Genomic DNA, 5,701 nt, shown 5'->3' with positions numbered 1-5,701 from the left:
GTTACAGCTTAAAGTCCCTGTCACACTGCACTTTTCTCCCTATAGACTTCCATTCATACGCATGTGAGTACTGCAGACCTGGAATGATAGCTCATGCGACAAATTTCATAATTCGCAGCATTGGAAAGTTCAAGCTTGGAGAACGCTGACATGCGAAATCACATCATATGATTGCTTGAGACCAATCAAAGATCAAAACATGACCTCTCTGGCTTGCTTTTTCAATCTCTAATTATTTTGTTTAATTCCACTACTCGTTTTGTTTAATTCCACTTCGCAGTGCAGTATGACAGAATTTTGCATGCTCAAACGTTAATGTGACCGCAGCCTTACTGTGCAGACCTGTAATATGCAAGACAATATTTATATCTGCTGATTTCTTAATTTTGTTATACTTTTTCTGTTATTTATATGTTTGGTGCCAAAACAATAAAATAAATTTGTCTAAAAAATAATATGCCTTCTATTTTTTAATAACAGCTAAGAATACTGATTCATTTTAGTAACACTACAATAACTATATTTGACATACTATTAATTTGTATGCAGTATGATGCTGTGATTTTTAACACTACAATACATTAAATAACTGTACAGTTTCCAGTTAGTTACCACTGCTGCTCTATTACAGTAATTAACTGGCAACACTGTTGCCAGCTACTCACCTTATCGGTTCAGTTACAGTAAATAACTGGCAACACTGTTGCCAGCCACTCACTGTAATGGTTCAGTTACAGTAAATAACTGGCAACACTGTTGCCAGCCACTCACTGTAATGGTTCAGTTACAGTAAATAACTGGCAACACTGTTGCCAGCCACTCACTGTTATGGTTCAGTTACAGTAATTAACTGGCAACACCGTTGCCAGTTACTTACTGTAACCAAACTTTTACAGTGAGTGGCTGGCAACAGTGTTGCCAGTGTTCTACTGTAAAAAAACCTGGTAAGGTCTAACAGTGTAGATAAAGTCACTTGGATTGATATAGAACATTTATACTTTGAGATGATAATTCTTTGTAAGTTGAGTTAAAAAAGGAGTGAGTGAATAGGGGGCTTTCAGGAGATGTTTCAAATGTAAATGGAGGAAAGGAGAGGAGCTGGCTTTCCCACATTCCCACCTGGTGGGTTGTGGAGCCGATTGTCTCTGTGTTTTCCGCTCATGTTTGACATCAAAATATTTGTGGCATCTCAAATCTTACTATTAAATTATACAATTTTGGATGGAAACACAACAAATGATGTCTAAATGCAGAAAAAAAAGAAACACAAAGAAAACGTTTGCATTGTTAGTACATCATTGTTGCTGAAAAATGAGTAAGCTGCTGTTCTTTGTTAATACCCTGTCAGATGCATATTTACCAGTGGGACCGCAGGTTGTGAGGGATCCAGTCGTGGTGTCGGAGCAGTGGAATACATGTAATTGAAGAGGCGATCGATCTTTCGTAATGGGACGCCCCCACCTTTGTCACTAATCTAAGAAGACACGTATGAATCAAATGAATAGAGCACAGCTGGTACAGTTGGTTTTGTTTTAGGTAAGTCTCCATGTAAATAATATTGTTATGAAATAACCTTGATGGAGAGGTCTTCTTTTCCCAAAGTAACCATTGCTTTGACTGGAGGAAGACCCTCACTGCTGTTTTCATACAGCTCCACTGTGGCTCGCATTGAATTCTACACAAACACACACAACAAATGAAGTAAAACCCACTGAAAATGTGATCATCTGACAAGCACATCACTGCATCCCATTTTAACATTTAAACATCTACAAATGTGGACACCTTTTTGGAGACACTTTATAACAAGTTTGAATTTGCTAACAGTAGTAAATGTAATAAGCAGAATGGACTATCAATGAAAATACTTTTCCCACATCTATTAATATTAGTTGTAAGTAATTTCCACATATAGCCTATTACTTTTTTTGTACATCGATTAGATATTAGTAGGGATGTAACAATACTGTAAATACCGTCATACCGCAATAGTAATTTTTTTCGATATTACCGTAGGCGCATGACTCAATAAAACTATATTTCTGAGAAAAGTTTGCTTAGGCGAATGAAGCGAACGGGAGGTAGCGGGAACTACAATTCCCATCAGCCTAGGCGTGGCCATCATCCTTTGCGGTCTGTTGTCACTACAGATCCAGTAATGCGGAAATGGAGTGTGTTGCTAGTAGGGGGGAAGAAAAAGAGCTGGAAATGATCGAACCTAAAGCGGGTTTTAAATCGGATGTGTGGAAGCATTTCGGTTTCTTTCTAAAACGATACGAAAAAGGAGAAAAGGTGACAGACAAAGAAAAAAACAGTATGCAGGCACTGCCAGACTGTGGTGAAATATAAGTCGGGGAATACGACTAAAAACAGTCATGGGGACTGCAGAACACAGCACACTTGTTAGATTGATGCAGACATTGACTTGTACCGTAAAGAGACCTCTATCTCACTCATGGCTTGTCCTCTCAAGTGGTGAAAAGACAATGCACAGCGTTACCCACTTATGTCAACCTTGGCTAAATCATATCTCTCTGTCCCAGAAACCTCAGTCCCAAATGAGAGGGGTTTTTCTGTTGCAGGGGACATGCCCAGAGATCCCAGCTTTTACCAGATTATAGTTATATGATAATTTTCCTTAAAAAACCCATCTCTATCTCAGTGAGTGAGTGATTAAATGTTGAATGTGATGAGTTTTCAACAATACTAAATTGAAACTTTATTTTCATATATATAGTTTAATAGTTTTTTGCTATTAAAATTGAAGTTCCTGTTTCGAAACGTACAGATAGATGGCTAATTTGTATGTCATTAATATGTTCAGTGCTAAGGTAAATAAACACTTTTGGCACTTTTTTCGAGTCTTTTCATTAGTTTTGTTTTTCCTGTAAATTATTCAATAAATACCGTACCGTGCCATTCATACCGAGGTATTACCGTACCGTGAAATTTTGATACCGTTGCATCCCTAGATATTAGATATAGATTAGGAAATTTTTCACATAATTTATTCATCTATTTATCACATAAATGCAGACTTTATTTAGCTAGGTTAATATTTGCTTCATATTAGAAAAAATACATAGATATTTCAGTTATTTTTGGCTGCATTTTATTAGTTTTATTTTAGCTAGATTTTTTGTAATCATATGGGAAAAGGCTGTGTTTTTAGGTCAATAAAGCATTTAGTGCAGCAATTCTGTTACGTTTCATTTACATAACGTTCTCATCTAAAATAGGTCCACACATTCACACGAACAAAATGTCAATACAAAATGTAGAGTTTGTAGTGCTCATTATAAAGTGTGCCATGTTTTGTTGTTTCTTTTCGAGCATTGAACAGTCTATTTCTCTTGCCTTAAAGAGCTCAAAGAGCATGTGGAAAAGATGAGAGGGAACATAGACCGCCTGGACAGGCTTCTTGGGATTTTTTGCTACAAGACAGAGTAAGATAACACAAGATAGCACAGTTATGTGATTTAATAAACATTTTGTAGTGGATGCTATTGACTTAAACAGATAACACACACAGTTGAATTCCCCGATCTTCAGTTCAGGAGCCATCATGTAGTACTGCTCACAGAGCATCTTTGCTGTCTCGTATGCATCTGACAAGAGAGATCGCACCCTTCAGAACAATTTTTTAATTTTCTGCATATGTGTTTTAAACTGGTTTAATCTCACCTCTCACCACCTCAGCCACGTTGCAAGCTGGGTCGATGCTCCCGATGTGTTTCGGTTGTGCAAGACAAGCGGCATCACCAAACAAAAGAGCTGCAACAGAGTTTACCCTGTACTGAGGTTCAATTTTTATGTTGATTAGAGACATATAATCAAATGAACACCAAACAAACAAAAACTGCAGTTAAAAATGTTTTATACAGAATTCAGAAACTATTTGTGCACCAGTGGCCACTAATTGAACTCTCCCATACATGCTAGCGAAACAAAACTTACACATTTACAAATTGTCATGTCAAAACTAGAGGAAAAAAAAATGGGACACATTTTAAAACTCTGAACATTTATCTAACCACAGCACAAGTACATTTATGTCTGAAGTTAATTGAAGTGTCTATTTAAAGATGCCATAGAATGAAAATTTGGCATAGCAGAATATCAAGAGTTCTATTCATTAAAATGGCATAGTGAGAACCTCAAACAACCATTATTTCTACTGTATAATCCTAGTGAAAACACCCCAATTCTGTGAAGCAGGCAGCCATACATGACCATGGAGTCTCATCCGCGTTCATTGTATATAAGAAATGTGGAGTAAATATATTAAGTTGAACCATGTTATAAATGTATCTAATGCCACCCCAAAGAGGCAAAAGGTCTGTTAAAGTGTATATTTTGTCATTTTAACGTGTACATTGTGAAAATTATCGGTAACACTTTATAATAACTACACACTATGAGTCATTTACTAAACATTAGCATCTAGTGAATTCATTATTTGTTAAGCATTAACTCTACATTAATAAACGTTAGTAAGCAGTTTATAACTGCAGCTACAAATGCTCTATTCTTGACTTATAAGCACCTATATAATGTGCTTAATAATTGTATTTTCATACTTTGTTAATGATTTATTTTTCATTACTAAATTAAGTATCGCATTATTTACAAACAAGTTGTATTTAAGAGTAGTTGAGGGTTTTTAGGATCATTCAGAATGAGTTAGTAAATGATTAATAAACTATTGAAATCAACATTTATATCTTATTATTCAGGCATATATTAATAGTTAACTAATATGTTAATAAATGCTTTATTAACTCAACTTCATGCAGTTTTGTGACCTAATCTAAAGTGAGGACTATTCATGCTTTATAAATCCCTAATAAATTACAATTACAGGCTCAGAATCAAATTAACAATAATCATTGCAATCTTTTCTAAAAAGTAAAATTACTGTAAAGTTTAAACGTTGCTGAATAACAGGCGTGTCAAAATACAATATAAAACTGGATAAAACAACAACAACAATATAATAATTTAACAATATAATAAGATGCAATGTTTGAACTCTACAGTGATTTTATTTTAGATAAGCTTGCAAAGATTTATTTTTCATTTGAAGTACAGTTTCATTTGTGTATCTTTAAATGAATAGGTAAGAATAATGTCATTTTTCCTGTTTAGAATTTAACTGAGCCTTTATTTGTCATTTATAAGGGATTTATAAAGCATGAATAGTCCTCACTTTAAATTTGGTTACAAAACTAGATGAAGTTGAGTTAATGAAGCATTTATTAAAATACATAGTAACCATTAATATATGCCTGAATAATAAGGCATATAAACGTTGATTTCAATAGTTTATTAATCGTTTACTAACTCATTCTGAATGATCCTAAAAACCCTCAACTACTCTTAAATACAAATGGCTTGTAAATAATGCGATACTTAATTTAGTAATGAAAAATAAATCATTAACTAAGTATGAAATTACAATTGTTAAACACATTATATAGGTGCTTATAAGTCAAGAATACAGCATTTGTAGCTGCAGTTATAAACTGCTTACTAACGTTTATTAATATAGAGTTAATCCTTAACAAATAATGAATTCACTATTTGCTAATGCTTAATAAATGATTTATAGTGTGTAGTTATTATAAAGTTACCAAATTATCCAATTTGTTTGTAATGGGGCAGAAGACACGTGTGTATTATTGAATTGAGGGTACACATG

This window comes from Danio rerio, chromosome 21 (genome assembly GCF_049306965.1).
Source record: "Danio rerio strain Tuebingen ecotype United States chromosome 21, GRCz12tu, whole genome shotgun sequence".
NCBI lineage: Eukaryota > Metazoa > Chordata > Actinopteri > Cypriniformes > Danionidae > Danio > Danio rerio.
The sequence above is the reverse complement of the archived record's forward strand: the minus strand, read 5'-3'. Positions refer to the sequence as shown.